Here is a 12,331-nt window from a genome sequence, read left to right as displayed (position 1 = left end):
GTATTCTCTCTCTCTCTCTCTCTTTTTTTTTCCTGCTTGTTTTTTGGTGTTTGAGGAAGAAGCTATGTTTCCTTTGCCCAGATATAATTCTTGCTGAAACAAAAAATGACCTGGCTTTCAAATTTCATGAGTTTCTCTGCCATAGAAATGAACTGCAGGAGTTTGGATTCCACGACGAAGAAAAACGACATACATACATACTTCTCCCTGTGTCAAGTCCTAACATTTCGTGATGGGATGGATGTTCCCTAACAGTCTTTACTAACAGTCCAATTACTTGCTGATAAATGTGGCATTCTGGTGATAAAAATCACAGCACCTCTTACTTTTCCTTTCTTTCTAAGCCAGAGAATAGAGTGGAGTTATTTTAACTTGCGGTCAAAGGCTTTTTTTTTCCTTCTTTTTCATGAAATTACATGCCGCTTTTGCTGATGTATCTTCTTTAAATTCTTTTTTTCTGAAACGAATGGAACAGAAACTACTTTTATTTTCTATAGATTAAACTTTCCATCTTATTGTACTGAAGAGCTATTGTTATTTGTGCTTGAAAACACCTCTATGTTTACTAACCAATACCCACATTTTGTCTCTAGGACAACATATCCTTAGAGAGTTTGGGTGACTTTCCCAAAAGCACATGGAGCAGCAGTGGCCCCACACTGCCAGTGCCCACCTCCCATCCGCCTGCTTCAGTTTCCAGAGCTCAGTGCTGTCCCGTGGGGCCAGCAGGGCCCGGCTCCGTGCTTGCTGCACATACAATACACTGCTCTTTCCAATTATGTCAATAAATTTTCCAGACTTTCAAGGCACTTTGTTTTACTGGCTGTATTCACATTTGTCTCATAATCACAATAACAGGACAGGTGTGCTGCTTTTCTCAGCAGTGATTCTGGTCTCCTGACAGAGTAAACTCCCTGGCCTTTGACCCAGGATTTTATCCGCTCAGGAAACTGGTTTAATGCCTTGCAAAACAGCACACCCCTACGATTAGCACTTAATTACAGTGAAGCCAGTAGCAGCTCTGCTAAAGTTAAGTTGACTTTTTGTCTATGGATCATATTTTGCATGAGTTTCTGGCAATCAAGTTGCCTCACACGGAGAGCCTATGGACAAGCACATTTTATTACCTTTTGCATGCATCTCTGTATATTAGCTGCAGAAAAAAAATCAAGACAGCACTTCAGTTAGTTCTACTTGCCTTATTCTTTCTCCTTCCAACATTTTGAAGAACACAGAAGGCATCCTCAGTCCATAATACTTTTGCACCACTCAGACAGGATTGTGTGCACTTCCATCTGTGAGGCAGACAATTGTCATCACTTTGCAAACCTAATGCAAACCCACAGGAATATTATCTTATGGACCCTTAAATAAAGATCTGTGCCAACTGGAAATCTGAATTGTATTCTCTGTTCAGCCCAGGTTCTTTATCAAAATATAAACATCCTCAAGTTTAAAAAAAAATAAAAAGTCAGCTAAAAAATTCTAAAATTAGGAACACTGGGCATGTTACAGTGTTGGAAACGTCTGATACAACACACATAGAAAAGTTTAAAAGCTAATAATAAGCACTAAAAAAAATTTTCCCAAAGTATCAACTCTAATTTATTGTTCTTTTGAAAGAACTTTGCAACATTATGAATTAACATCTGACAAAAACATCTCAGGGGTAGCAATAAAATAATGATACCGTAGCCTCCAGTTTATATTACATTATCAAAAATAATAAAAAAAATATTGTTGCCCCAGAGAGACTTGGAAGACATTCAGATACAGTATAGCTGGGTGTGACATGAGAAGATAGATAGATTAGACAGATAGAACTGAACCAGTTAAGAAACTTTTGGGTATTCAGCTATCCAGTGTAATATCCACTCTGCTGATTGAAGGCTCTACAACTCATAATGAGTTCATTTTATAAGACTCATTCCATAGCGTGATAACTTCTTAAAAGCTATTCCATTCTGTGGTAATTTTTAAGGATAGATGCTCCGTTGTTTAAGTGTTTCTAAAGTGAACAGATAACATATCTGCATGTTTAGCAGATGTGTATCTTTCCCTCAGAATGAAAGAATCCTGAATACAGTTACATGCCTCATAATCACTGTTCTTCTGTAGAATAGCAACAGTATTTTTTAATCATTGTTCCAGATTTCAGATACAGCCCATTCTGCCATCACTACAAGGTGAGTCAAACTGGCTAATGGTTCTGTTATTTTCGTACTACCCAGGCATGTACTGAGAGTCTAGTAGTTCAGTATCAATTCATCTCTTGGCTGAGACATCAAACTAAGATTCTGACCACTTATTGTAATTAAAAATCCCCATAAGCTTTTCACAAAGCATAGGTGCTCACCACAGTGTCCTGACAAAATTCCAACTTTGCATAATTATATTCTGCTCGTATATAATATAATTATATGAAATAATTATATTTTGCCTGAAATCCCCATGAAGTTTCATCTGGAGGCAGGATCCCTTCGCATTTCAAATCTCAAGCTGTTGTGCAATGCTGCTGTCTGCTCAGAAATGTGAATTACAGAAAGATTATGGGTTTTTCTGTTTGTTTGTATCTTATTTCAGTGTACCAATTTTTGGAATTTTTAGAGCATTGCAAACTAGTTCAGTCAGAGATATCCAAAAGTTCATTTGTTGTTTGTAGAAGCAAAATGGAACTGGCTGTATTTTGGGAGAGCTGCAAAGCAGTTTTGAAATCTTTGAATATAGTATTTTTATTCCGTTCACCAGCTTTAATTTTTCCTCAGAGAAAAGCAGATTAGCCTTATACATGTTGTTTGCATATCAGTATTTTTGAGGATAGGGTAGTACTGATCCTGCAGGACTTGCATAAATATTATAGCAATTTGTGATCTTACTTTCTCTGCCAGTTCAGTGTACAGCAGACAATGAGCTAAACTAATTTCATTATACCTTTCTCTGCACTGTAGTGATATTAGGCATTGTTTCACATCATTAATGCAAATCCATGAAGGCCCACTTAAAATGGCAAGTAAACTCAAGTGAAATATTGCCATGTCATTTCTGGAAATGGCAATACAATTTCAGGAAGAAACAGAGCAATACAGGCAAGCCAAATTGAATTGAAGCAAGAAGATCTCTGTGCTGCTTTGCCATGCTGACACTATGATGTCAGAAGAAAAACAAAAGCAGAGCAAGTCTGGGGGAGGGGGGTCATAAAGCTGAAAGCAAGATGAGATGGCCCAATGCAAAAACAAGCAGATGAGGTCACAACAAAAAAGAACAACAATAACAAAAAGAAATCTAAAACACAAACAACATAAAAGAAACAAGTGCTTGCATATATATAATGGATATTGTACTAACAGTCAAATTAAAACCTGGGTAAAATCTCAGCTAATCTTACTTGACAGATTAACTTTTTGTTGCTTTTGTATATGTACATACATATCTTAGTACAAAGATTACCACAGTCATCTCAACTCTCCGCTTCATCCATTACATGAATTCTTTGAAAACTGATTGAAAAACAGTGAGAAAGACAACAGAATAGGTTCATTGATTTGTACAGTTTGAGAGCAAAACTTATCTGTAGTGATAATGAACATGCAGGAGCCAAGAGGCATAATCCAAAGGCAAGGTGGATCCTACACTGTGACTCACAGGATGGGCCTGGTTCATCCTGAGATCTGCAGAAGCCATCAGGGCCAGGGCATGGTAGCATGAGAAATTGTGTTAGGGAATGCCACACACAAAACAAAGTATCCCTGACTTTACAGACTTGATATCTTTAGAAAAAATGACAGGCATGTAGCCTTTGCAGTGGCATTTTTGATATGTGTAAAATGGACCCTTCTGGGAAGGAATAAAATTTTATGTATCCAGACATTTGATTAAGAAGCTGTGGGCCTAAGTACCTAAGCTTTCAGACGTTTATCCCCACAGTATCCATCAGTAGGCAAGAGCCATTTATTTCATTTTTCATGAGTCACAAACATGTAGGGCTTTTTAAAAAGCATTTATGTATATAAAAGAAAATGTCTACTAGAATTTTCAGAAACACACAATTGCATAACTCCTCCTGCTTTCAGTCTACTGTTCCCACAGACTATTGCACTTCAACACTACTAAATTAACACATGAAAAATTGGTCACAACTGCAATTTCCAACAGTGGCTTCAAATTTCCCACTGTAATATAGCAGTGAACATCATACCCTTTCATTTCTTCTTCCCTTCCCACTGCTGAAGAAGTAAAAGTTCTACAACTAAAAGGACAGGGTCAAGCACAAGGGCCAGGCAGTGTGAGCTGTGGCTGAGGAGTTCCACTGAACAGTGTGCTTAGGCATAAATTTGCCAGTCAGTTTTTGTTGGGTTTTTTTTTGCAAAGAGTTGCTTATGTTTTCAAAGTTTAAGTGACCGTCCCATAGACAAAATATTACGTTGTATCTCGAACTATTCTAATGTAATTCTGGATTTACTTATCTTGTCCCTGTGGCATACCCGGATAGGACAGCTAAAACAAGACACTAAGGTTTACTTAGATACTGTCTTACAAAGCACCCCCATTTTTATCCATTTAGTACTTCATACCATCAGTCCAAACTTCTGCACCTATGTGCTCCATCAGACACTGAGTAGAAAATCTTTGGCCAGCAGGTTGTAGCCTGTGTGTTCTGTCCATATGGGTATATGATGTAATTCCTGAGAGTGGTGTCCAACCCCTGGGCCATGTGCTCACATTCACTCCACTTTGGAGGAATCAGCTTATGTTATTCATTTCTGACTTCTGTGGGTCCTATGTGATACATAATAGATCATAATACATAGTATTATTAGCGATAATCTTGAGACAAAGTATTAGAAGTGAGGGGCATGTACCGAATAATTTAATGGCATGGGACACAAAGGCTTGTGGAGATGGAAAGATTACAAGGCTAGGATAGACTAGAATACACCAAGACAAGTGCAGTAGTACATGTATCTATCATCAGAAGTTATCCCTGGAATGAATTGTCCCCAAACCATTCTTGGCTCGTTTTTTTTTTTTTTTTTAAGAGAATACTACTACATTCCAACAGAAAGCACAAGAGTGGACAAACATTTTTGCAATGTAGATGGCCCAAAGGCAAGATCTGAGAATATACATGAAAGATAAATTATTTTACTATTTGGATATGTTTCTCTTCTGTTTCAATTACTTATCTAAATTCTAGTCAGCAAAGAGATCATAAACAGATAAGAACAAGTAGCTAGGTAAGTTTTTCTTAATTTTTGCTGAGAGCTGTCCATATTCAGGCATATAATCATAGAATCCTTGGAGTTGGAAAGGACCTTTAAAGGTCATCAAGTCCGATTCCCCCGCAATGAACAGGGACACCCACAGCTAGATCAGGTTGCCTGGTCCAGCCTAATGCTGAAAGTCTCTAGGGATGGGGCATCTACAACCTCTCTGGGCAACATTTTCCAGTGCCTCACTGCAATGTAAAAGACATTTTTCTTATATGCAACCTATATCTACCCTCTTTAAACTCGAAACTATTTCCCCTTGTTCAATCACTGCAGACCCTGCTAAAGAGTCTGTTCCCTTCTTTCCTGTAACTCCCATTCAGATATTGAAAGGCATCTATCAAGTCACCTCAGAACCTTCTCTTCTACAGGCGGAACATTATCAGTTCTCTCAGCCTATCCTCATAGGGAATGTGTTCCATCCCTTGGATCATTTTTGTGGCCCTTCTGTGGATGTGATCCAGCAGGTCCATGTCTCTCCTGTAGACTCCATGTCTGGATGCAGTATTCCAGGTGAGGTCTCACCAGTGCAGAGTAGAGGGGCAGAATCACCTCCTTTGTCCTGCTGGCCACGCTTCTTTTGATTCAACCCAGGATACTGTTGGCTTTCTGGGCTGTGAAGGCAAACTGCTGGCTCATGTCCATCTTGCCATCCACCAGTACCCTCAAATTCTTTTTGTCAAGGCTGTGCTCAATTGTTTCATCTCCAAGTCAGTACTGATAGTGGGGGTTGCCTTGACACAGGTGTGAGACCTTGCACTTGGCTGTGTTGAACCTCATGAGACTCATGTGGGCCCACTGCTTGAGCCTGTCTAGGTCCCTCTGGATAGCATTGCATCCCTCTGGTGTCTCAACAGCATCCCATAGCATGGTGCCATCAGCAAACTTGTTGAGGGTGCACTCAACCCCACTGTTGATGTAATAGATAAAGATATAAAAGGGCATTGGTCCCATCACAGACCCCTGGAGCATACCATTCGTCACCATTCTCCATCCAGACATCAAGCCATTGATCACTACTCTCTGGATTTGATTCTACATCCAGTCATTAGGCCTCTTTTTGCACCTCACTAGCCCTTCTAACTACTGTTTCTACTCTTGTACAGCCAACTGTACAGTAAGGGCTAGGATTATCCTCTATAGAAAAGATGCGTCTTCTAGCAATTAGTATATAGTGTTATTACTTTATGGTCCTAGAAACCCCACAAGGGAAAGCAGAATTTGTAATTTACTTTAAGAGATCTTGCATATAAAGTTCAGAAAAAAATATCAGCTCAGTACCAAAAGGCTCAAATTTTTTAAGAAAGGATCCAGTGGAAATTTCTAGGAGATTGTAGTCAACTAGATAGAGGGTAGATGAGAATCCCCATGTATACACAAATGATCTGAATACTTTTGTCTGAAGTCCCACTTTAACAAAAAAATAAACAAATCTGTTTCTTGCAGACTAGAATAAGATATGTACAAGCCTATGAAGTTGGGTGTTTTACTCTCTCCTACCTGTCTTCAGGATTTTTTTCCCCCATTTTACTGTATTACTGCAGGCCTGATAGATTATCGTGTAGAATTTTCATTTTAACATTTCCTTCCTACTGATGTATAATCTCTTCTTTAAATAATTTGTATAGTGTCATTTGTGAGTTTCACCCAACAATGTTAATTTTTTCCCCAAAATTTCACCAACATTCTCTTTCATGTACTGATGCAATTGTCCGATCTATGTATTTTTTAACAGCCCTGCATAATGCTTAGACATCATCTGTCAGTTCCATGCCAAATAATCACTAATATTACTAAAACATAATATTTTGGTGCTACATAAATGATATTTCCAAAAGAATATATAAAGAGATAACTGTACCTTGCTCAATGTCTTAGCAACAGTCTTATACAAGTGCTGTGATGAACAAATATTAAAAATAAGATCATGGTTACTGTGCTTTAAACAGAATTAAAAGTCATAAAACAACTGTGCTTTTTCTGTTTAGTTTTCTGTGTTGAACATCTTACACAGATTTAATGCATCAAATTAAAATAATTACAGAGAAAGCCTCTGTAATGTTTAGTTAAAGCAACAAAAATTAATTTAATCAGTTTTAAAATAGAAATAAGCAATTCCACCATTAAATTATTCAATTTTTTTATCAAACTTTCTGAAAAAATTCCTATAAACAGACATCTTTAGCATTCACTTTTGATACTGCATTTCATAAATAAATAACTAAAGGGGTATTGTTTATTTCATATAACTGTGTTTCAGTTTTTGAAGAGGAAACCTGTGCTCAAGATGTTTTATTATCAAATACTTAACTTTTCATATACACAACATTAGGGCTGTATTTTAAAATACAAAGCTAGCAAGGGTATTAAAAGAAGAAAGAATAAGACAGCCCGCCATACATCAATAGAGTACTTTATGTTCTAACAGCAACAGTTCTCATACATAAAACAACAGATAGGTTATTGTATTTTTCTTCTTCCAACTACAAACTCAAAGAGCAGACATGAACTGCAAATGGAGGCTGACTACCTAAGAAAAAACAAACCCTTTCCTACATCCGCCTGTATAAAAATGAAATATCTTTTAAAAGGGAATACATGATGTATTTTCAAGTTTGGAAATGAAAGGTTTACATTAGGGATGTATGCAGTTGCAGCACATTATAATCAACTACTAGATATTACAAAAGCAAATTTTGAACTTAAGTATGTAAAGACAGCTTCAATAATAGCAAAATGCTAAGTAGCCTCAGTATCTAACAAAAACTGAGGAACAGCACCAAGCTCAGTGTTGACAAATTGTTCACAAGCAGTACAAAAAGATTTGTGCATTAAGTTCCTCATAGAAGTTATTATGTACTTTGAATAATAAATAAATTCAATAAATCACAAGAAACTCATGAACAATTAACAAACAGAAAAGTCTTAATTTGTTCAAAGAAATTATTTACTGTGAATAATCTGATTAGATTTAGTGCTAAAATACGAGGAGTATTTCTCAGAGCTTATGTGACTGACAGCAAAGAAGCCTAAAGCAGATGAAAATATGTCTGTATCTATGCAGAATTTACAAGGAAGACTAGTTTGATGATAACAAGGAAGGTCTCTTATTTACCTACTACTGATTTTCACGACTAATATTAGAACAAATAGATGTTACAGAAGCATGGTAAGTCAATAAACTTCAAATAAAGTGTCTTGGGATATTGCCATTCTCAGAAAAATTCCAATTCTTAAAAAAATAATCTTTTGAATTAAGTGAATTTTATTTGATGATAAAAATAAATTTTAGTAAAATCAATTTAATCTAGTCCAGCTAGGCACATAATAGAATATACAAATGCTCTTCTGGATGTGCAACTAGTAAGTGTTGGATGGTTTAAGGAGGACCACCATGAAGGTTGCAGGTTATCCTTCCTTCCCAGTCCTAGATATGTTCTATCTCTCACTTTGTATGAATCCATAGTGGTGGAAGAGAGTAGAGGACAAGCACTGTATCTATTCTAAATAGAGAAGTTAAAGAAATCAGCACTGAATTCCCAAAAATGCAACTCCAAAACCTCCTGTTACATATTCCAGGAAGCACCAAAGCTCCCTAATTGCTATACCTTTTCTAGGTTTCTCAAGCAGTGGTATCCTTATGCATACCCCAAATTCCTTTCCTTAAGAGAAGTGTACAGCCTAGTACTTACCTCCTGATTAAGTCAAACCAAGATCCCAAATCAGGCATTCCTCAATTCCCCCCCACCCTGCCCCAGTTCCACAGGGCTTTGATCTGGAAGATGTTATCAAAGCATACCTAACATATGCCAGCTGCATTAGGCTCTGCATAAAATACAATTGCCTCTGCAACTCTTTATATAATATTATTTGCTAGGGAAGTGGGAGATCTAAGGGAGAATTATTCTTGCTCTAAACTGATATTTTTAATTAGATGACCTGGATTCAGCTAAAGGAGGGTTCAACATCAATTTCTCCCTCATTTCTAAGAGTAGAGACTGAGGTACTCAAGATAAATTGAGGTAAAATAGCATTCCTGTGTGTACCTATATGACCATATGCTGCTAATAATTTAGAAGTTACTGGTTAGAAAGGGAGATCTATCAGACATGCTTCACACTATAACCCAGTGATGAAATCCTCATCTACAATGTGTGTACTCAGTGTCCTGCCTTTATTTTACCCTGTGTCTCTCCTTCCTCACTTTTAATTTAAGTAATAATAATAATAAATTCAACAAACAGAAACCATCTTTGCAGGCCGCCTGCATTGGTCACAGATCCCAGACTGCTCAGCAGATCAAATATTTGGATTGTGCAGAAGATGCAGTGTTTTCTACATCCCTCAGATGTCCTTATTTTCTCTTCCCCAAATGTTTATATGTTGAATGCAGAGGTTGTTTCCACATGCTGGGGCACTTCTGCTGATAATCTATGGCATCAGTAGAAGTAAAACCAGCACCATGGCAGAGAATTACACTTTGGCAACAGCAGTGGACTTCAGCTTATGGAATACCAGCTCCTCCAACACCAGTGAACACTGTGTCCAAGAGGCTAATTCTTTTTTCAGTGCTCCCCGAGTGATTGCCTCCAAAAACAGCCTGATGACTTCAGATATTTCCCTATGAATTCCTCTTGATCTCACTCAGAAGGGTTTAACTTTCCATACACATGGCCTCATCCTTTATTATTATTATTATTTTTGACCTAAAGGTTAGTAACCAGGAAGGTGGTTCTTCTTACCTAGAATAAGGTGCCAGCTTAAAAAAAAAAAAAAAAGTACATGGCAAGTCTTGTTTTCCCTCCACAAATTCACAAGCTTTTTTACTTTAAAAAGAATGGTAAACATTACGTCTCTAGGCATGCCTCACTTCAGAGATGCTCTTGGCTGGAAGTCAGGCTCAGGATTTACCTTCAGGTGGAATATTTACATATTTCCATTTCTACTCAGTAATATGCTAGTCAATTTAACCTCTTGTGCCTAGAAAAAAATAGTTTTTTGTGCAACACACAGAATTCAAGTACAGAATTGTGCATGACATCTTGTTGCCTAAATATGCTGTGTATAAGATTTGTTTGCTTGCAGCCTGGAAAATTTGTATTTGAGTCCTGTGGCAAGATGATCTTTTTTCTCTGTAGTGTTTACATTTAGAGAATATATATATTTTCTTCTTGAAACTGTATTGAAATAAATTTCATGTTTGAAGAAACAACTCCCCACTCTGGGCCTTTTTAAGTTTCGTCTCCTCCCTTCCTCCTTTCATATTCACTAATCTTTCTTTAATAAAGCAGGAAGTAGGAATATCCCAGGCTTTTATTTATAACTTCAGCTGTAGACTATGAACTTGCCACTACAGATAGATCTATGGACTTGAAAAATTAAATATATGCAATCAGAGCCTTTTCTCTCCATAGCTGCTGTGCTTTTAGCTGATTCTTCTAAGGTTTTCTTGCCCTCAGATTACTATTTTTAACTGGTAGTAACCAGGCAGGGCAGATGCGACAACAGTACTTAACAAAAAACACTCATTTCATTTCCTCCCTTCCTTTTTATTTTGTGTGAGCTTGGGAAAGCAGGAATTATTCTGGCTAGCTCTGGGGCTCTCACACACAAGGTCAGGCAGCAGCACCAGTAGCTCCTTTTCCTACATTTTACTTCAGCAATTTGTCAGTGCTAGTGGTGGTGGTCTTCTGGTGGGAAGGCTTGATTGCACACATAGCATTTCCCTACCTTCTGCAGGGATTTATTTTGAAGGCCATTTCTGAGAATACAGATTTATGCTTCCTTTAATCATATGATGCTCAGCTGGTCTCCACCACTAGAACAGTATCTTGGTCTGCTTCATTTTGACCAAAAATTGTGTAGAAACACTTCTGGAAAATTAGGACAGCTGCATTCTAGGAAGCTTTCCTAGCTACATAAATGTACTCACTCTTTTCTCTTCTTCTGGCTCCATAAATCTTGTGTTGGTTTCTACACCAAGGAAAAGACTCAAGGAAAGCTGCAGAGACTGTTTGTTCCTTCTGAGACTGGAGAACTGAGTACTCTCAAATGGTTGAAACATTGAATTCGAACTTGCCCCAGACATAACTAAGCATTGTAGCAGTCCTTCCCACCTTGTGGGGGAGTGATCTAACAACCCGACCCTGAACTATGAAAAAGAAATATTTATCTTCCTTAATATGATGTGGTAGGAAGAAGGGGAAGGCTATGTTAATATGAACTGCTTTCTTGATGTATTGCAGAAACAGAACACAGCTCCAGTATCATTAGTTAGTCTCCACTGGACTATGAAATTGTTGCAATTACATTAATTAATGTTGGATAAAAGGCAACTAGACAAAAGAAAGGATCTGAGAAAGCACTCGGTAACTCACTTTGCTTTTATTCTACTGCCAGTGCAAAACATAAAAATCTTTCAGACCCCTCTCACAGCCTTGATTTGCTGGTTCTGTTCCTCAGCTAAGCTGAAACATGGCAAAGAAATACAACATCAGTAGCTTGTTAGTATGAGTAATTCCACCAAAGCTATGAGCAGAGTAAATCAGAAATAAGAGTTCTTAGCATTAACAACTCACAATGGCTAAAATCTGGTGCATCCAGAAGAAGAATCAGTACTAATTCCCAACACAGGAAGAAGATAGGTATTCACAGGAGAACATCTAGCGTCAGACTTAAATTAGAACTGAATCACTCACCTATTTTCTACCAGCTTAGTAAACTTTACTAAACTTCTCCCTATAGCATATGGGTTTCCTTGTAGTATATGTTTTGTTATATGATTTAGAACAGCTGGTGACCAGCTGATAGCTGCAGATAATTACCTTTTAATTGTTACCAGTTACATTTTCACCTGTTCTATTTACAAATCCTTCCATGCTGTCAAATCTAATTATTGCATTTAAACCCTTTTCTATAAGAACAGAGAATGGTAAAAATCCCTTTATTAAGAGCAAATTAACTTTCTGTGAAGTAAAACTTACAGAAACATTTCAGCTTGTGTTAACTTACTACTAAACACATTGATGTATGTACATATAAATAAATGTAGTATAATCTATATC

This window comes from Cyrtonyx montezumae, unplaced genomic scaffold, assembly GCF_038088225.1.
Source record: "Cyrtonyx montezumae isolate F1298 unplaced genomic scaffold, pur_monq_1.0 scaffold_8, whole genome shotgun sequence".
NCBI lineage: Eukaryota > Metazoa > Chordata > Aves > Galliformes > Odontophoridae > Cyrtonyx > Cyrtonyx montezumae.
Note: the sequence above shows the minus strand (reverse complement) of the source record.